The sequence below is a fragment of the Haemaphysalis longicornis genome, unplaced genomic scaffold, assembly GCF_048455015.1.
Source record: "Haemaphysalis longicornis isolate Haplotype H1 unplaced genomic scaffold, Haemaphysalis longicornis Haplotype H1 scaffold_18, whole genome shotgun sequence".
Classification (NCBI taxonomy): Eukaryota; Metazoa; Arthropoda; class Arachnida; order Ixodida; family Ixodidae; genus Haemaphysalis; species Haemaphysalis longicornis.
The window spans coordinates 945,551-967,643 of NW_027526282.1; the positions used below are offsets into that span (position 1 = coordinate 945,551).

A 22,093-nucleotide genomic window follows, 5' to 3' on the forward strand; every position below is an offset into this window, starting at 1 on the left:
TTAGTCCCGCGTTCGTGAACCTGGGAGGGTAGGGGTACCCTCCAGCCGAGAGACGACATGCAGCGTGCTGGTGGTGACGGTGACTGACCCCCGTGCAGCTGTGCTCGGAGGTGTTTCTTGCCCGGCCACACACAAGGTTGCCCACCGAGCCTGGTGGGGCCACTCTTAGCGGCCAACGAATATCAGGGATGGGGGGCGCCACACACTTGTCACAATGTTCATTAGAGAACTTAGCGGTTGAATGCACTTAGTTGACACGAAGGATTGAAGTTCGTCGTACAGGCAATTTATCTGCCGGTGGCATAAAGCGGTTACCGTAGCCATTTTGTCAATATCGAAGCCGACAATACGAGATAGCAACACATTCCCGAGAGACATAAGCTGTTTGAACGCTAAGTGGACGTTTAGGTTTTCATGAGAGGGTACCGCGTTCCAGTGGGCCGACAGACACCTGATGTGTCTGTCGCACTAAATGTCGGACTCACGAGTACAATGTAACTCAGGTACGCAAGATATAAGTTAAAGTTAAACTCAGTAAGAACAGCGTCCATCGTTCTTTCAAAGGTTCATGGGCTGAGGAGAGACGGAATAGCAGCGCCTTAAATTAAAATTAGCCACAGGGGGCAATAAAGACAGTCTTTTGCTATCGTGTTAATCCCATTCGATGTTTCACTACCGACTGCATAAGTCTATAGATCAGAATACTCAACTTGATGCAAACTTTCTCAGGACTCATCAATAAGAAGCAGGGGAGCAACACCTTCCTTTCAAATGTGCTTGCGTCCCGTGTAATAAAAAAATGGCCGCGTATCTGCTCCTTTCGTTGCAAATGCCGTCAAAAGACGACAGTCTTTATTGTCTTTTGCGAAGTAAATGCCTCCCTTCGCTTTCCCGCTCACCTCTCATGTTGTTCCTCTTGCGTCGCGCTCCTCTCAAGGTAAAGACTCCAAAGGTTTGCTTAAATCATTTTAAATTTTCCGCGTTCCCCTGCTCCAAACCGGGTGTCTCGATGCGAACGCTGCCGTACGGCGAAGACGCTCGTTAATCGAGGCGCCCTACTTCAACGTTTATAGAACCGCGTTTCCCTACTCCACGTGCGTTGCAAGCAGAACGTGGAAACTATCTAGTGGAACCTTGCGTAACTGTTGCCGGTTGATTTCTTAAAATGGCGCCAGAAGCTATAGTGGCGCGGGCGACAGCAGGCGACGGCGGAGTGAATTCTTTTTCTGCAGTTGATGAAGTATTTAATTTCGCAAAAGTCAAGCATGTTTGATTTTTTTATAAAGGAACACTGCAAATATCACTTCTGTATTGATTTGTTGTCTCATATTTGCGTAATGTCCTGTTCTTCTTCAACAATGTTGACAAGTATGAACCTTACACCAGACCTAGACGGGTAGATTTAGCTGTGACTATATAAGACTATTGCGCAGGCATTGTTTTACTTCGGCCGGGTGGCTGAATCGAGTCACAGACAGACAGACGGACAGACAGACATACAGACAGACCAAAATTTCTGGGTTTAAGTAGCCCAAGAAAGACTATCGTCTTTAAAAGCAAACGCGGGGAGTTTCGCCTTGTGTACCAGGAGTACAACTGACAATGCTTGCGCGCTGGCCGAGGGCTGCATACATTCATCGTGTAAGAGATTGTTTACCTTGCGACGAATTGATTCTCCCTGTTTTGAGGGAACTCTATATGAATTCTGACGAACTACTTTCTCGGCTTTTTCAGTTACAATACGGTGCTTAGTGACTGCCACATGTAAAACGTGTCGTAAGGACACAACACAAAATTTAGGGCCGGTGCGAGAAAGAAGGCACCCCAGACACACATCGTATACGAATTTGCTAAAAGCAATTCTGACGGGAGAAAAAAAGAACATAGAACAGTTTTTATAATCGTTCTTGCAGCCATATGAAGCACGTTTGGTGCCTGAAAACTGCTTCTTCTTCAGCGATAGGCTGAGACAAATCCATAAGAGTACGTCCCCACAAATACCTATTTGAAACGACTGATAAGCCGTTATTTTCAAGACATTTAAAGCGATGTTATAATAAAAACAAGCGCTTGTATATCAAGGCCAGGGGCGGAAAAAGGTTCAAGGAGTGTACTAAACCTCCAGCATGGTAAAGTGTACAAGAAACATGTAGAAAAAAGCAAACGATAAATCTTTTAAAGTCGATTTACAATTTTTTTAAAAAACAAACCCTAAAAATTTTGAGTAGTTGCTCCATCAGCTTGAAAACAAAATACCTAAGTTTGTGTCTAAATCTGGATCACATCGTCTAGAGGTGTCAAATGCTTCCAATTCCTATTTTTGCCCTGGTTTTCCGGAAAGGACTTCGATGTACAATGCAACCATATACACTAAATTTCATTGCAACAAGCCTTGAAATGGGGTCACCTGAGATATGCTTAGAAGAGCTATCGATAAATTGCCGACTTATTTAAGTCCTGGTCCTGATGGGACAAACAATGACCTGCTAAACATAACAACACAATACTCAGTACTATACTTCGCACTTATCTTCCAACAATTAGTGTACATGGGTGTCCCCCGTGATGATCGAAAACTGACCGGTGGTACCAATATTCAAAGCGGAGTACAAAACTGAATTTTGCAACTATAGACCAATATCTTTAATTTCCGTTTTATGCAAACCCCATCATCACATGCTATGGTCCCAAATAATAAAATACGTGACAAATTACAACATTCTCTTCTTGGCGGAACATGAGTTACAGCGCGGGCGCTTTTGCCGAACCCAAATGTTTTTATTAACAACTCAGTTTTGTTGCTTCCTACATCAATTTCAGCAACCGGATGCCATTTCTATAGATTTTGAGAAGCATTGGACCATGTACCTCATGATGGACTTTTACACAAAATGGGAAATCCTAAATTATAAACCAGTGCTATTAGGTTGGTTAATAAAGGCCTTCGTAATAGACATCGGGCAATTATTAAAAACGATGTGCAGACTTTATTCCAGCTAGTGAAAGCAGGGGTTTCCTGAGGTTTGTCATAGATCCTACAGTATTTTTTTATTTACATAAAATCTGTGTGGGTATTCATTCTTCTCTTAGGATGTTTGCAGACGATTGTGTAATTTATAGGAGTGTAACTAGCGAGTCTGATTGTTGTGAACTCCAATATGACTCGCATAGATTGAAGAGTGTGTGCTATAGTGGCAGATGAGTATTAATGTGAAAAACTAAACGCACGCCTTTCACAATAGGCAACGGAATCATTTCATTTATTTATACTCTCAATACGCCATTGTTGAACGCGATTGTTCATTCGTTTGAATACCTAGAATTCCATCTCACACACTATTTTGCAAAGTGCACAATGATTCCCTTTTGTTGGTACATGCAAGAGCCTTGGTTTTATTCGTTGTTCATTGGTTGTTCAATAGAAATAAAAAAAACCTGCTCGCATTTAGTTCCCCTGTAGTAACAAAACCTTAAAATGCTGGAATAATTTGGCATCCTTACTATTATCCCTTTACTACAAAAATAGAATTGTTGCAAAACAAGAGCGCGCGCTTCTTATTAGGACAACATTCGCCACAGTCAGTAATTGCAATGAATACCTGCGCGACATGTTTCCACAGGGGTACAGCACACAAATAAAATGCAGTGTGACTTCTTGCGTACCGGCCTATACCGCCTTTCTTTAAACCCTTTAGCTCTTAGTGAATCAAACACAATTCCCAACCGCGTTTTCATCGTTATAATCCTGAAACATCTATCATCGAACGTGTACGCCTGTTTGAGTGTTTGTATTCAGAAAATTGACTATTCCCGCTCATGGCCCACTTCCCTTTTTAATGAGCATATATTGTGTGCTTACATTTATTCTGAAAATGAACTTGTTGTAATACTTCATTCTTTTCCGTATTCCCTCGTGCTTTCTTGCATGCAAAGTTTTCTTTTCTTGTACTTTATACGTAACCTCCCTAGTTACTGCGTTTCTGTGCTGTTCAGAGTGGATTGTGCCATATTGTTATTTCCCCCATGTAATGTCCGCGAGACCTTTTGAAAAACTAAAACAAAAAAATCCATAATGCTTCTGAACCGGAACTTTGTCTCTGCCGTTACGTTCGGGTTAACTTTAACTTTGATGGCTGAGTGGGAATCGGTCGGAGGTTGAAGGGTTCAACGTGTTCTCCTGACCATTTCCGTGCATCTCGAACGGCGCTAGTTGCACGGAACAGTGTCGCACTATAAAAAGTGGGTTAGTGGAATTTTCGATAAATGGTGTTGTGGATTGGCGAAGTTTTTAATCAAAATTTCAGTGCGGTGTCTACGCAGCACGAACCATTATTTAACGTGACCCCGTCAATACTTTTTCTCAAGGACAAGTCAACGGAACTCGCTTTAATAAAACACACCGAAATTATTGTTACGACATTGGGAGATGAAAATTTTCTTACGGGAGTGTTGAACATTACCGAAGACATGTGATGGTTTAAATTATCCTACACTATTCTTGAAGCTCGAACCCTACGGAATACGTGGTCCACCTCGTAGACGTCTGCAGTCGTATCTTGCGGATCGAGCTCAATCAGTAGTAATAAACGGTGAGGTTGCACCGTAGCAGCTATTCACCGCAGGTGTCATTCAGACAACAACATTAGGCCAGTTAATATTTATTTCTTATATCAACGATATCGCAAACATTACCGATCAAGCTTCGTTCGTCATATACGCCGATCAGAAGAGCGTATTTTTTCATCCTGACAGTCCTGATAAGCTGTTACATTGCAAATTCGACACCCGAAAATCTTAATGATTGACGCTACAAAAATACATTAAAAATAAACAGTAAAAAAAACGAAAACAATCTCTTCACCATTTATCAGAAGCGGTTAAATTATGATTTCTACATTAAAATCGGTGCAGAATTTGTTGAGGTGACCTCAGAAGCTATAGTTTTAGGAATCAAATTTAACGGGCATTTAGTGTGGAACTCGCAAGGAGATTATGTTCCCACAAATCTAGATAAAAGTCCGGAAATTCGATGCAATTTCAAAAATATTTTAAGCACTCATTTTACGTTACTCCTCTATAACTCGGTCCCTTTTTGCTCACAGGTAAACTACTGCTCTGGTCTGGAGCACAACTTTTAAATGAACGAAAACAGATTTCTCGCATATAAAAAAGAACTTCTCCTTATCGCAAAAGCTTCATGGGATGCACCCTCGCATAATCTTTTCCAAAGTTACAAGATATTGCCATTCCACACTTATTAACTACAGGCGTATTGTGATGTATTGTAAAACACAGCGTTAAAAATAATAACCAGGCCTTTCTGTCTTTATTTATTCTAGAAGCAGCTTCAGCGGCTCCATACAGTTTCCCCAACCCTGCACTGTGGTGCATTCCTTTTCCTAGAACAAACCACTGGTTAAACAGTGGAGAATACCATATGAGCAGGTTAATGAATGAATATACAGGAAAATATAAATACTTTTACCCAATAGTACCGCAGCTCAAAAATTAGAATTACACATACCCCAGCAATGTGTTTGTGGCAGTTGCGTTATGCAGGCTATATGTAAGTATTAAAATACAGTATTAAAACCACGGGTACTAGTCATATTTGTGTGCATACATGTATATTAGTGATTCCTTTTTCCGAGTTGTCTTCCTTTGATACTTCGCGCTATAAAGGCTGTGTTTTTTTATCGGGAGCACGGCTTCTGCGTTGCGTTTAGTGGTGTAACGTTTGGTTAACAAACCATGCGCTTAAATCCGGAAGCCTCTTTCATTACTTTCTGGGACCTAATGGACTCAACAACCACCCACAAGGCGAACCGCCGCGTGCAAGACCCACAAACCGAGTTCGCAATCCTCACGGCACCTGTAAGGGTGAGTGATCCCCTCAGCGGCTAACCTCACAAGCAAGCACATGGGCATCCTCCTTCGTCGGATCTTCATGCCCCGCAAAATTCGAGATCTTTTCCAGGGGAGAAGTTTAAAAATGCAGAGTATTGGCTTGAACGCTTGGATTATGTGGCCGGAATGTTTTGTCTCTACAGTCGCGGGAAGTGTTCGTGTCATGTTGCCTGTAGTGCCTTGCATTGGATGACGATGCGGATCACGGATAGGCCGTCAACACACATGCTACTGACTTAATTATTCCTTCCGCTGGTCCGCGTTATCTGGTTGCGTCTTCGAAGCATAGTTTTGTCGCCCAGCTTCAGTAATGTTATAAGCAGGAATTTTGCTGTTACCAGGTTGCGATTGCCCGGCTCATCGCTTGCATTGCGACATGTTGCGCTACTAAAGCTTGAATACAATTATATCATGTGATCAACAGATCCTAGATGTGGTGAAAATTTTGCCGTATATCCTTCAATACCCGGCAAAAAGGGAACAGACGACGTAGGGCATGTGCAGAGAGGAACGATATGCCAAGCTGAGTAAGCACGTTGGGAAATTGGGACGTGAAGCCGAGCCTCGAACCCCCAGCATTATAGCTGCGTTGGCGCTTTGATCCTCTTGGCGTAACATGTGGCCGGAGTCTCACGAAATGCATACTCCTTAAGTTGCAAGCGAGATGTCTCTAGTGGGGGGACGGAAGGCTTTGCGCTGCCCTACGCGTCCATCCAGCGGCTTCTCGACCAGCCCCATTCCAACCTATACGCTATTCCATGGCAGAGTAGGCGAGAAAACAAACTACCGATACTCGTAAACAACCAAATAAGCGACAGGCCACAAATTTCCCGTAAAGTTAGCAAACGGGACGAGTTAGACTGCTTGAATTACACTCGAGAGAGACACGGAGTTCTAGGGGCGTACGAGAATGCCGTGTTGCGGGCTGTAAAGTCGTAGCAATGCTATATGCTGTAGTAAAAAGTAAGCAGTATTCTTCTAAGAATCATGTTCATGAGGTCTAACACACTCCTCAACATCTTGCAAAAATTTATTCTGTTGATTTTATGCGCTTCAACTACCTCAATTGCACTGTTTCTTCTAAACAAGTTTTGATTTGAAATAAAAAAAGCAATAAAAACAGGGTTATGTGATCCATAGCAGCATAACAGCTCAACAAGTCGCTTTTGTGTGCTGTCCAGAAGCCGCGACATCCAAGTCATGCAAAACGCTCGAAATATTGCACATGAGCACTCACCTTTGTAAATATGTACCATGCTCTGCGTTTTGTATTGTATTTTGCACGTGCCTTCTCCCACATGATTTCAGTTTTGTTGTTGAGTTCGATGAGGATTGTCCGATTGTTAATTTGTTTTTTCCCAGATTGCCTAATCATGGGAAGAGTTATGTTATAAGGAAGAGAAAAAGGACTGACGATACCAGCGTCGATTTTCCAAGTGAACCTATTTTTGCACGCCGCTGCGCGGTAGCCGGTGGAGCCGGAATGTGAGCTGTTGTCGTTCTTGCACTTCAGTATCTTAACTGTTGCGTTGATTGGGTGGCTGTTGAAAGAAGCGCGAGAATTTTACGATTACTTCAGGTGGAGTTTGGGCCTTGATTTCTTTTATCGATGTATTAGTTACCTCGTTGAGAAATTATATGCCCAATAGAAATTTTTTGCGACCCCTTTTTTAACCGTAAATGACACGCTGGTCCAGTGTGATGGCGATGTAGTTAAATTATTCAAACTAATTTTACATCCGCTTATAAATTTTAAAATATGTTTGAAGAGTTTGCATTTTCCGCAGGTACTGCAGACGTATTTGTTTATATTCATCACATTCTGTTAGCGGCGCGTTCCGGTAGCTGTAAAACAAAAAGGACCTAATATCGGCTTTGTGACTGTGACTCGTGCGTGAAAATGTTAAAACTGCTTAAAGTTGCTGTATTCACTTACGTTCAAACGGACAAAAAAAACTGAGTTTTCAATGATATGTTTATTAAGCTAGTTTTGCTTCGGAATTTGGAGCAGGAACGAAACATTATAACATCCAAAACGACTCACTGGTCAGCTTCACCACAACGCTCGAGAACAGAAGAGAAGCTGGAAGAAATGTATGAATTTATCGAATTTTACGAACGTTTATGCCCATCCCAAACTTTGTGTTACAACCGAAAGTACAGACGCACAACAGCGCAAGGCGTGCATTTGCGCTCTCGATGTTCATCCAGTTTATGGAATATTACTTTTTATTTACAACACGCAATGCCCGTGCACGAGTTTTGTGTGTTTTTTTCTAAACACGCCGTGTAAGGGTGTCACGGTACTCAGGATGGCCAGCAGCTTTCGCAGAGGCACATATGACGATGTAATTTGCCTTTAAATCAGTAGGAATGTATCGCAGCTGTTTCTGGTTTAACACAAAAGTGACCTGAATAGGCGAAATTTCCGTAAAATGTGATCGCAAAGGGCTAATCGGTATGCTTATAGATCAGTGTTAAAGACACTTCTTTCTGTTCGCCACAACGTGTAGTTGAACTCGTGTTAAGACCAGCCTGAAATATTATATCGTTATTGCAGGGATATCTCGACTACTTTGTTGGGCTTAATTTGAAAGTCTATAAGTATACTCAAAGCACGTAGTGCGGTCATACTACGCGGAGTCACAAAGAGTACAGGTTGGCCGGAGGACTAAACCAAACACAGTTCTTCCCTCTGGTCCACTTTCACTGATAAAAAGCATTCCCACCACCTTGGTATCTCTAAATCAGGAACAATTTTTTCAGACGCTTTCTATACCGTCTATTCAAGAATTTACAAATCTCGTTCTTTTTTTCGTGGCCGAACCTCATTCATGTACGTTGCGGGTATTGTAGGCGAAAGAGGTTTCCCCAGGGCAAATGTCAGCTGTGCATTATTTACACGATCACTCGGTGTTTGTTATAGAGTAAAGTTTAGTAGTGTGTTTTAATTGCAAAGTTAGGGAAAGTTGACGTTAACAACAATATTTAATAATCGAAAAAAAATTCTTTACTAGCAATCTCATTATAAAACAGGGCTCCAAAGAGGTACATATTCTCTATACTGAATTAGAGTAACCATAAGAGTAGCGGGTCATTCTTTGTTCTAAAGGTCATCCAAGTAAACTAACTCCACGCATAGCAACCAAAGGTCGTCCCAGTAAACCAAAGGTCGCACCGGTAAATTAAGCTCATGCATAGCCACCGAAATAAGTAGAACTTTGGAATCTACAAAGCTCCGCTTTTCACTTCCAGGGCACAAGCAACCTATTACGCCCATTCGTATTTTCCACTTAGATCATACAAAAATGATAAGGACCAGCTATCAGTTTCATTGTGGCTATAAAATAACATAATTATATTTAAACATGCTTACATGAATTTGTTAAAAGTTGTTGGCCAGTACTCGTACTGACCAGATAGATTCCATCCGTCGATGTGTTTTCCACACCCACCCATTCCTTCGACATACTTTCTTGCTTCATCTGTCAGATTGACCATTTTCGCCATACCTATGATGGAACACAAAATGTACGTGATATCCGCCTAGTTCCGCATAAAGTTGTTTTTTTCTTCTAGTATTAAAAAATAAATTCGTTGCACCGATGAACATTTGTCAGTTATACCAATATTTGTTGTTATTAGCGACGAAGTGTTATTTTAGGCTGAACTTGGGAACATTCTATGTTTGGCAAATTGAAATCTCCCGCAAAAGTATCACCTGTTGCATCTATGTTAGTAATATATTGATAAGCTGAAACAATAAAGAGCTTTTCTGTGGAGGTTAACTGTACAACAACCCGATAGCCATTGTAGACCTCTCAAAGCCGTTGCACCAGATCGTTTCGCATGGTGTATAATTTTGGTTTATTGGCAGGCTACCGATAGCACTGTGAAAAGTGACGAAAATGCCTCCACCATAAATATTGCGATCGTTCCTATGTGCCGTATATTTAAAAAGGGAAAATTTCGCGGTCAGTTGCAGTGCCATCCAACCACAACTAAGTGCCCTTCACTATTGTCAGCCTGTTATTTTCCGGAGGGGCGCCCCGACGTCCGCGCTCGCATGCGCGCACTCGTCAATGTTTGGTTATTTTTAACTGCGGACACGAAAAATTATGATTTGCTAGACAGCTTCACTGTTAAACACTATCATAAAAGTAGGTCAGGATGTCGTCCCTGATAACGTCCCCGCAAGAATCCTCAAAATGGACGTGTTCGGGATGGCGGGGGGATAGGGGCAGTGGAAATCCCACAATTGCCAAAATGCAGAAAATCTGAAATGAATTGGACGTCACCGTAAATCTTTTTATCAACGGTAGAGCGGGAATAACAGAAGAATTGACAAGACTCATGCAAGCAGTGAACGCCACTTCTATGTTGTACTTCTGCCTCACCACAATGTTGCCATGGGTGTCGGCAGGATTTTGTGTTGAGGGGGGAAAACCCTTTGCACCACCGCAGGAACGAGAGTGGGTAGGAACGGGTAAAAATATAGGTAAAATTCCACAGCATCCAACAGATAGAACAAAGAACATTCGTTTGTATTGCAGCGAAACCACTTTTTAACGACACAGAATATAATGAAATAATAGATGTAACGAAGCAATCGTTACTCCCCTTGAAATTCAAATTAGGGCTCGGTTTTTAGAAAGGTAAAATTGCCTTGCAGCGGGTAGAGCGAAGTTTTTTTGTTCCAGTGCGAGCGTTTACGAACTATTTTGGCACCGGTCAGGTCAATGGCTTATAGAGCGCAACGAGGTACGTTGCATCTCGTATGCGGTAATTCAAAACTCGTGCAGGCTAGGGACGACCAACTCCAGCGCGCTAACATAAGTGCAAGAGCGTGGCAACACGCCGTCGGTGCGCGTCTCCCGCGCTCCCGGGAGGGTGCCTAGATTTTCCTCCAGCTACTCTACCTGGATACGACAGACCTGCTGCGCTACTTCTTTGGCGCTCACTACGGCGGTGTGGACGCACTCTAAATCACAGCTTCTGCTGAAAAAAGGCCTTGTTTATCTGTAGAAGACGCGTCAAAAATCAGTGAAAGACTTTTCTGGGCGAAGTGAGCAGCCTGCTCGTTTGCTGCCCTAATGATCATGGATGAGCCGTTTGGCGTGCAAAAAATAACGATTCTTTGCGGATTTTCGTCGGCTTGTTTTTTATTCTTTTCACGTGCTGCTCTGCCATTCGGTGGTAAGTACACCCTGTATTGATGTGAATTGTCAGTAGAATTGGACAGTGGCTATAACGAAGCAATGGTTATAACAAGGTTTTACTGTATTAGGTTCTCAAAAATAAAGAGTTTTAAGTATTCGGTTTCAAAATGTGTGTTATCGCCTATACATCACAGAAAGAAACTACTTCAGCGACAACGTTCCCGATCGAAGGCACATGTCTTCGAAACAATTGTGTCGCACCGATTAGATAATCATCTAACATAAATTATGCGTTGAGTCAAGATTTCAAAAATTGGTATGTTATTTGGGCGAACCCTTTCTTACAGCCGTTGTTTCATACATATAAACAGCGTGCGTATATGCAGGCACAGGCATCACAAAGTGGTTATCTCTAGGAAAACTTAGCCTCCCTTTTTCACTTGTTTTCCCGATGCAGCTAAACCATGCCGACTCCAGACAGACGGTTGTCCCATTCGCCCGACAACGCCGAAGAAAGCCACGTTTGCACAGGCCTAATCACATAAAACGAACTCTCGATCAGAACATCATGTGTTGGAGAGTATGATGGTCGTTTGCAGAGCTAGACTGATATCGAGATGTAATAGATTCATTGTGGGGTTAACGCGCCGAAGCTACGCATGAGCTACGAGGTGCGCCGTGGTGGGTGCCTATGGATGTAGGTTTACCAGCTGAGGATATTTAACGCGCCAGAAATCTCAGCAAACTGACGTTCTCGCTTCTCGCCTCTACAAAAAGCAGCCAGCACAGCCGTGATTGAATTCCTGTCCTTGGGTTCAGCTGCTCAGCAGCACAACGCCTTAGCTAGAGTCTTAGCCTTTTATATATTTTAGAAAATCTACTGAAAAATCTGACGTAGCAGATTTTTACGATGGATATGAAGGTATGTTTACTATCAAACCAAAGTAAAGAAAAATCAAAACTTACTTTTCGGTACCGCAACCTAGAATGGCAAAACGTGAGTACTGAAATGTGCATTTCAGGTGCATTTATTACGCTTTTGGGCAATATTTACCCAGTGTATGATGTTACCATCTGTGCTATTGCATATATATTTTTGTGAAGGGTTTGGTGAAGGTTATCTCGGTTCAGGCAATGTTGATGCGTTTTGGCTTTTTACATGCAGAACAGAGGTAGGAAAGTAAAAACAGCCTGACTCGACACAGCATCCTATCAATATAGCATCAGTTTTTTAAAGTATGTTTATCCATGTTTTCATCATTTCGCGTAGCGTTTATCGAATTACGAGCAATTGTACAAATGTCAGCGATTGACATCTCGAAATCAGCATAATAAATCAACCTAAAATGGCAGCCACAGTAACGCAAGGGGGTGTCAAGCATTTTATGCTAAACATCTTCTAAATGAGGCATGTACATGTTTGCGTCATGTTTATGTTTCCATAATATCTATTAGAAGACTCGTCGCAGCAGTTGGAATATCAAAAGACCTGTTTTCTTCCAGTATTTAAATACTACTTATCTTTAAATATATTTGTAAAAATACGACAATAAAATTAGAATACGAGGTGAGATGAAACCTTGTATGGTTATGTATGTAGTCATTTCAACAAATCAACGTTCCACTAGTTCAAGACAATACTAAATATGCAACACTGTGAGCTGATTTGTATTACAAGACGCCTCTGGTAGGTTGCCACGTATTCAAAGTAGGCGATAATTCCCCGTGGTGCCCAGCCTCACGTCGAACAAATTGTGTTGAGTAAGTTATAAATCAAGAAGTAATATAGTCAATGCTATATCTGCTAAACCGGGCCTCACCAGTACTACCGATTTACATATACAAACGTGCGCACACGCATACATTCAGCAGACATTTTTACCCAGTCAATGTTTATTACGGTGCTAACTGCCTTCTGAAGGTCCGTAGCTTGAACATAGAATCGTTTTACTGGTTACTTCGTAGAGAGGGTGTTTGGTTTAAAATATCGATGTGAAGACATAGTTACAGATCTCACAAATATATTTGCTGAATATCTTTCTCACCATGAGGATGAACAGAGGGAACAAGCCAGGACGTTGCATATTGCTCCCTATGAGAGGCTGCAAAAAAGTTGTAAATAAATCATTATTTCAAAATTTAAAATGTTGGTAATTTAGCAACTGGTTGCATATAAAAATTCTCGAAGAAGCTTTATAAGATACCTCGAAGTCATGAAAGAACCGCACACGAAGCGCATAGAAACCATCATGCAGCGTTAGAATCAGATATGGTATGATTTCGGAGTACGGAAATCTGACAGCAAAGAGTTCAGAGTAGTTTTAAAGCAAAACCGTTTGTTTAAGAAATTCTTAAGAAATTTTACAATGCGTGTAAAATTTTGCGATTAGGACAATAAGTTCGAAAGTGGTTATGGTTTTTTCCTTAATAAATGAGCGATATTCAAAATGCGCGCTCCCGCGTAAAAGCAGTTTTTCTGGTACAGGTAACTCGACACTAACAGTGTTCCAATTCAGATACAAACTACCATCCTTCCTAAAGAAAGTTCAGAGAAGCGCGAAAGCTCCCTAACGTGGAACTACCTCCGAATCACGTAAAACCTTCTCTAAAAGTGCATTCATTCTTCGCTGAAAGTGCGTCAAATCCATTTTCAAATATGAAACATTCCGTTTGAAACAAAAAACGAATCCATGCGACAATTTTTCGCGCAGTAACTAATTACATAAAAGAACAATCTAAGTGTACACCAACGCATGTCTTATGACATCAAGCTATACTATTCTGTTCTTTTTATTCGATACGTGTGTTGTTTTCTATAGAACCGTTTCTTATTTTTGGTGTTCAGGTAATCGTTATAACAGTGAAAGCCCGGTTTCGGGGGAGTGCCATGGGTCCTGAGATGTTAGAGCTCTTCGTTCAATCAAACGGTATAGGGAGAAAGCATTAGTTTCCTGACAGATCACCATCGGTCTCGGAAATCCAGCGCTCGCTTTGAAAGCAACTGCGATACCAAAAGCCCTTTTCAAAGCAACGCGTCTATCCACACTTCCCTTTTCAGGCACACCAGTACATATTTCTGCTTCTTTGTCGACGACCATGGTACATTTCTTCTTTTATAGCCACATAACACTCCGATCCGTAGGAAGCATTGCGTGTTCTAAGAACAGGTGTTTAAAATTGCTTGAACAGACACCGTACAGTACTCCTGTCGCATGTAAATTTGCAACGATTTATACTAGATACCAGTGCCAACAGCGGTTTTTCCTAAACTAAACTAATATTTTCTAAAACTAAACCTCCACGTAAACGCGGGGAACATTTCGGCGGGTGCCGAGCTCAAAATGTGTTGCGCTAGCGAGTCAATTGGTGTTACGGAAAACTTAAGAGATTCTAGTAAAAGTTTCTGTGTGACCTTTTTGGGGAGCACGTGAGTCCCAATGGCGGCCACGCAGCCCCATTTGGGCTGATTGCCTGGTGCAGCCGACACGGTTCAGCTGCGTGAGTGTACCCGCCTTCGTGCAAACGCAGCGCAGGCTTGCCCATCCATGATAATGGCGTATTGAGCGCCGCCCCAATTGTGGCCGGCTTCCACGCCGCACCCTCCTCTCCCTTTGGAGAACATTCTCTCCAACCCAGGTCGTGGTGGCAAGCGGAAGTGCTCGACCTTGGACGTTTCTGCGGAGGTCTCGAACCGCGCGGGTCAGACAGAGGAGCTGATGTTCCTCGACCCCGAGACGAGGTAAGCCTTCCATCAGGACGCCAGCCGAGACGGCGGAAGCTGAAGGGTTACCAAGCTCGTGGGAACTCCGGGCCCCTCTCAAGCCAGGACTACGAATCCAGTGCAGGTTCTATATTACGACTGAGCAATAAACGCGGTTTGTCGCATCGCCTGGCTCCGAGCGCATCCTTGGCACCGCCCAGTGAGTCGAACGAACCCTCACCGGTGGCCTCGCGACGCCACGGTGACATTTTGGCTCTGGTAATAGTGTTCTGGCTTAATACCCTGGTAATGCAGCCCACCTTTAGCCTAATGCCTAAAACCTTAAGTAAATTACAACATGCCCGATAACTATTCGAATAACCAGACAAATGGGGTCCTTACCATAACCTAGCATAATTTGAAAGAAACGCCCTCACTTTCTTATTTCCATTTGTAATGTGGGTACCATATCTTTAGTGCATCACAGCGACTTTGTAGGAAATGCAAAATATAACCTTGAAAAATTCAAGATATAATATTGCTGAAATTGGTTAGCTAGAGGTCAACGCAGGCTACATAATTAACCACCTACTTTTTTTACGTGCTATTGGTAAAGCAAGCTCGAAAATTTATGTACTTCATTTGAACTTTGTAATAACACTTCATAAGGAAAAGTACTGTGAAATATAACCTTTAATGTCGAAACGTTTTGCATAACTGGGGCCTGTAGCGAATTTCTTACTTGAAAAGCTCAAAAAGCGCGTTTATGCTATCTAATTAAGGAGCACTTATCGCAGGAAAGCTGCATTGAACAACATGTGGTTCTGCTCCTTGAGTTATAATAAATGTAACAATATGTTTCCAAAACGAAGATCTACTGAAACGAGTATTTAGATGAAGAAAGGCCAGTGCGCTGTGGCGCCACCGAGTCTGTCACTACGCGATGAAACAATACGTTGATTAAAGTCTTCGTCTGATTGGAGGTGTACAAAATAACTTTCGGCGCATGGACTTCCCAGTTGCTCTTACACCTCCACATAATTTGATCTTATTAAAATAGGTAACGCGGTTCGAGGCTCAGTCAGGCAAGAAAGCGAAGTCGATGCCAAGATCGAATAACAGTGTGTCGTTTCGTTATTAAAGGCTCAACTTAGTTCGGTTCTAGTGTTTTGCGCGTTGTGCTTGATAAAGAAGTGATTTGCGACAGGTTATCCCCGTGACGCACGCGATTAGATCACGCAATTCTATGAAAGCTGCCCTTATTCATCACTAAGCTGGCTGCTAAAAACCAATTACACGTGTTCGGTTCCGTGTTCCGCAAAGAAAACATTTATTAAACGCCGAAAATAAACGCATAGATATGGGTCTAAGCGCTTGAAAGCACGGAGATTTCATGTTCGGCATTTTAACCAAAAACGTCAGCAAGAAAGCTTACAGTTGCAGTGTAAAAAATATCCCCTAGATTCACAGAGTGGCTTAAGAAAATCGAGTGGGTAACGTCTGCTTGGGGAGAGTATTTCAAGAGCACCAGAACATTCTGGGTAGTTTCTTTCTGCTGAGCAGTGAACACTAATTTATTTAAACTCGCTAGCGCTGCCAAGTGATGGTGACAATTCAAACCTTCTACTTGCCTTACCTTCTGCATCACAACTTCTGCTGACTTTGTAGTGCCCCTCACACAAAGAGTAATACAGAAGGCCGTCAATATTACCTTTTTGTCTTAGAAGATAACTTTATAACTGCCTTAACAGCCGTAGCAGATTTTGACCTGAATTTTGCTGCTTAGGTGTACAATTGGTCAAAAGAAATAGAGAAGTGAACATAAGGCATAATGCATGTTTTTTCGACGAGTCCGTATTAAGCCTGTGTAACATAAAGCATCAAATATGAAAACGGGATCGTTTTAAGCAATAGGTATTGTGCCTATAAGTGCCTATCTTGAATATATAAGCTTGTTAGCGCCCATTTTCCCTATTGGGCCTACGTGGGCTTTCAGCGCTTAATAATGCCCTTTTTGTGATTTATATGATTTTTTTTTTGTTTTTCGATTGAATAAGCTATCAGGGCTGTTTTCGCTTTAGAAGGTCCCAACAGGGTGTTTGTTGCACTCCGCTTGCAGAGGAAGATCTGCTAGCCCTGTCAAACAAACCGAGAAACACAACCGCTCCACGAGCTGGCACATCGGCCAAGCCGCCTACAGGCCCGTGCGCAGCGACACCGCACCCAAGCCCACCGACGTCACCCCTGTCCACACGAGCTGTTTTGTTCTGTTCCCTTCTGACGCACTGTGTCCACGGGCCAATGGCGAAAGCATTTGTCGACGTGCCCTATACAATAATGACGCAATAAAAAACAAGCCTTGAAAGAAAATGAAAGTGACACTGCCGTGTGCATGCCACTCAAGGTCAAAGACGCGACCTGGAGGAAAACCGTGTAAATATTTGATACACCAAAGTTCCAACGTGATAACGTGACACTTGCACTGTCAGCCACCGATCACGGGTACATCACCGGCCGGCAAGGTGCAGCAAACGTAGCATGAAGATGGGACGAGAAACGGAGCTTAAAGGTCATCGCATATTGGCACTTTAAAAATAGAGTCGTGACAGCCGTCATCTGGTGTGCCAGGTAACCTTTAAAGGAACTTGGAAACGTAGCATCAGAAGTAGTTGCACAAAAATCCTGCCTCTTGTCTTATCTCGATAATCAGTATATAATGCGTAGTTACGGAATGGTATTAAATATTTCGGCAGCTTCGCTAATGCTGTGCTTCTTCAAGACAGAATGGTTCAGTAATTTCTACGGATTCATTGCACTTCAGGGTACCACTCGTGAAATTTATTTGTGTTGATAAGGGGTGAGAAGGTCATTCTTGTGGGTCAATAACAAGTTGCTGTCTTTCTTGGAAGCGCAGTTGTGTCTTCAAGGAGAAGTTACCGATTGTGCCTCTTTTACGAGAGCCCGTTCTTACACCTTAAGTGACTGGACTACGGGCGGAAATATGACACAAACATTCTGGCTTTTCAGATTTGCTGTCGGCGAAAGCGCCGCAGCCGAAATTATTTGCACCAAGCTACATCTGAACGTAATATGTCACAGTGGCGTGCGTATTTTACACTCTTAGCACAAAGCATTTCAGAAGCTGCGTCCTCGGGCGCCACTCTGACTAAGAATGCTAATTTGAATCGGAGGTCCACAAGAGATTCGCCAGCATCCACGAATATCAGGTGGCCTAAATTTGTCTGACCAAGATCTGCTGAAGGTTGCGAGCTGCAAACATTGTAATATTCCACGGGGAATTAGATCATGTAGGGTCCCAGATACAAGCACGATCCCTCAACTTTAGTGGACGTTGAACATTGTTTATTCACACACAGTTTTCGACTTAAAGGAACCACAACTTGAAGCAGGAAATTACTGAGATGGGTTGGGTTTGCCATGGCTTTCAGACCGTTCCTTTGGTAGAATGCAAACTTGGGCTAGTTGGTACATTACGAAAACTAAAACTGCGCATAAATAGAGGACACGTGAAACGACCACTAGACACACAGGGCGGCGCCCTGTGCGTCTAGTCGCCTTCTCTTGTCTGCTCGTTTTATGAACAGTGTTTGTTTTTGTTCTGTTGGTATAGAAACACCAGGTATTTCAAGTAAATCTAAAAATAGCAACACCTGTGCCGCTTATTCTCACGAGGAAAATAAAGTTACCTCTTCAGAGAACAAGGTTAATCCGCAGTTTTCTTTGCAACGAGAGACAATTATTCTAAATGTGCTGCTGAGATAAATATGAATTGACCTGGCATGGGTCAGAAAGACAACAATTGGTGCCTGCACATGGTAAATGGCACTTTTCAGTGCATATTATTAGCGCCTAAAACCACGATAACTTGGGCATAATGTTGCAGTCCCTACTAATAGCTTAAAGAAGGAAACTCAACTTTTAAGGGAGCCATCTAGGAACCCTTGTACAATCAGGTGCAATGCAATTGTTAAGTTTGAGGTGTTAAGGTCAGCTTTCTTTGTTTTAGTTTGAAATGTTTTATTACAAGTCTATCTGCACAAAATTCCAACACACAAAAAATTTTAGACTGTGAAACGTTCAAGTCTTTCAGACTTTGTATCAGTATTGTTGCCGGTCTCAATCGTACAATCAAGCACAACAATTCCACAGTAACAATTCGAAGAAATACCCACCTTTCTGCTCATTGGGCGGGTGTGCTGATAGTTGTACCACCCGTGTATAAGCTAATGGCGCCCGAAGTGCGTATGTAAAAAGTGCGGCGCACACAGATTTGTTCCGGCTATTTATAACTTAGACACTGGCATTTGATGGCACAAGAACAAAAGGAGTGTTCCTCCTAAAACGTATTTGCCTGTTTGTTGTGTTGTTTTAACTTTGACATTAAAAAGTAGCGAAAAGATAAACCGTCACAGTCGAGTATTCTTAGCATTAGCTGGGTGTAATAACAACGTGCAGAATCAATTCCAAGTCTTCTAGATGAAACAAAAAGTTGACTATAAATAGTAATTGCCACAGTAATGGTATCTTAATTCTGCTGGGTTCAAGTCCATACTCAGAAACGGCTATTTTAATGGCAGCAGTTTTGGTTACTCTGATGGTGGAAATTCGCTTGACTGCCTGGTATATCTTACAGTGCACTACACCTGCGGACGAATACCAAGTATTGCTATGATGGCAATGAATACGTACACGGCGTCCGTAAATACCACCCTAGAACGATACGTTCACCACTTTAGGGATTTCCAGAAGCAAGATATTTGTTTCGGTGCCGAAATTTGGCAATTAAGGATAGCACATGTAATTGCACTTGCACAGATAACACAAGCATGAACCCTCAGTACCCATAAAGTACAATAAGGGCACTATAGAGGTACCTGAGTAATTGATTTAGGGGTAAACACGGTGACTCAAGGCAGGCTTTGAGGCGTGCGGTAGTGGAGGGCTCTGGATTAGATTTGACCAACTGAGGAGCTTTAACGTGCGCCGAAATTTTGTACACACGGGAGTTTTTGCTTTTCGCTCGCCTTCATCAGAAAAGAGACTGCCGCGGCCAAGAATCGAGCCCTTGTCCTCGACCTCAGCAGCGCAACGCCTTAGGCACTGAGCCACCACGGCAATTATTTTTGTAATAGCGTTTGCAAGAATTATATATATATATATATATATATATATATATATATATATATATATATATATATATATATATATATATATATATATATATATATATATATATATATATATATATATATATATATATATATATATATATATTATTTTAATTTAGCCGGCGTTCTACAACCTTTTTCAAGGCATGAAGGTTCATCTCAGGCACACCGATTGTACTGTATAGATACAGATTGAGTTGGAGAGTGAGGGGAGAGGTTGCTTGGAGCGAGGCTGGCGGAAGGAAAGCAAAGTGGGTCAATGGTAGGTTGAAAGGAGCAAAATAGTGAGGGAGAAACGGATATGTGGTTGTTATTATGTATGTCAATATGCAGGCGTGCATGTATATATGTTTGTATTTACGTATGTATGTATATATGTATGTATGTATTTATGTATGTATGTATGTATGTATGTATGTATTTACGTATGTATGTAAGAATGTGTGTATGGCACTGATTGCCCGATTTAACGCGCTGACGTAACGTATGTGATGCGACGTAGTTAAGGGCTCCGGACGAATTTTCACCACGTGGGGATCTTTAACGTGCCCTTAAGTGTCGTAAAACCGGCGGGTTGGCTTTTCGCGTTCATCAGATAAGCGGCTGCCACGGCCGGGAATTGAGCCCGCCTTAGCCACTGAACTACCTCGGCTAGTGTATGTATGTGCGTACCTACGAACGTACAAACGTAGGTGCGTATGTTTGTGCGCATGCATGTTGTGAAAAGAAATTCCAAAGCCCTAAAAGACAAAGATGACGCCGAGAAGACGACGGAAGCCACATCATGAGGAAAAGACCATGCAAAAGGAAAAAGTTAAAACCCATTTCGTACTGGAAAGATGGCTAAAATGTAAAGCTTTCTCCTATGCAACTTGAGTGCCGGTGTATAAAGTAATTGGTAAATTTAGCTTCGTTGAAGTTCGTTTTGGTGTTATGATCTACGGCGCAAGTGAGTCATAAAAACCTTCACGTTTCAAAATGCGGCCACTTTCGCAATTGCGATGCGAATATTGAGTAAATCGCCTGGCTGGTTATCTTCACAGGATTTAATATGGCGTTTTTTAGATGCGCCCACCTTCTCGGCATATGCGACAGTGATGCCGCTCAGCGCACCCCGTCTCTCTTAACTAGGAGAACACCTACACGAGAAAGCTTACATCATCACTAGGCGCAGCTAATCCCCGACGCACCCCTCCACTCCTGGAACACCTGCCCACTTCAACTCAGCCGAAGTCGAGAGGCAACGGCCTCCCTACGCACCGAGAGCAAATGCTGTGTGCCCCGAAAAAGGTTATAGTGCAGTCGCATAAACGCGGTTTCATGGTGTGAGGCATCAAGATTCTATTCCGACCGCGGCAACCATTTTTTTTTCTCTTGGAACGCGAACTTCGCACCACCAGCTCTTTAGCTCCTTGCCTTGTCTTTCCCTCATACGCCTTCGCAGAGCGTTTTTCACCATTGGCATCGATGAAACACAAGCTCAAAAAGCTCCACTGTTAAGAACACTAGTACGCAACGCTCCACGAAGTGTTCCGCCGCCGGTCACGCACGCCGGCCTCCCGCGCCAAGCGCTCGAGCTTACAAAAAACCTCTCGCAATGCTTCGGCCAATAAGTAGTTAACAGCGACCAGCCGACGGAGGTGATCCCGTGGAGGAGTTACCGATAGGTGTAGAATGGTGATTTGGACATATGCAGGTCGAGCGTTTGGATTCATGCTCGGTCCCAGAAAACGACATGACCTCATCTCTAAAGGGCAGTACAGTGCAACTGTGATTGTATGTCCCCTGGTTTTACAACTCACGTTTTACGATGGACTAGTCAACTCCCCGGGAAGTCCCTGTAGAAAGCATGAATTAAAACACTTGTTATCCGTCGCGATTTTATGCTTGACCCGGGTTACCCAACGATTCACAGGAAGCACGCGACCCATCTGCGGACAATGTGGAACCCCGTAGACCTTGAGCCTGCTCAATCGGTTCTCTCCAACGTAGCTTTCTTATCCTTATGAAAATTAGTTTCTGTGCCCTCCAGCAGCTCCCCTCAGCAATCCCTTTCCACCTCTCCTCACCGGCGTCCTTCTTGTTGCGCCGGTGTGGCAGGGGCAGCGTGCATGTGTTCATTTCTCCCGCTCAACTGT

At 42.7% G+C, this 22,093-nt stretch overlaps 1 long non-coding RNA gene across 2 annotated transcripts in view; it reads right to left on the reverse strand.

Moving 5' to 3' along the window:
- The window catches only part of LOC144166534 (uncharacterized), a 45,845-nt gene extending 26,769 nt beyond the window's left edge, over positions 1-19,076 (reverse strand). Inside the window, exons 1-5 of one of the 2 annotated variants that reach the window (XR_013321696.1) lie at positions 18,960-19,076; positions 13,112-13,168; positions 12,033-12,048; positions 9,284-9,419; positions 7,145-7,448 (exon numbers count right to left, since the gene is read on the reverse strand). This is a non-coding gene — a long non-coding RNA (uncharacterized LOC144166534). The remainder of the gene's footprint in view (positions 1-7,144; positions 7,449-9,283; positions 9,420-12,032; positions 12,049-13,111; positions 13,169-18,959) is intronic. The other variant, XR_013321695.1, reaches the window with a different exon arrangement.
- Positions 19,077-22,093: the final 3,017 nt, after the last annotated feature.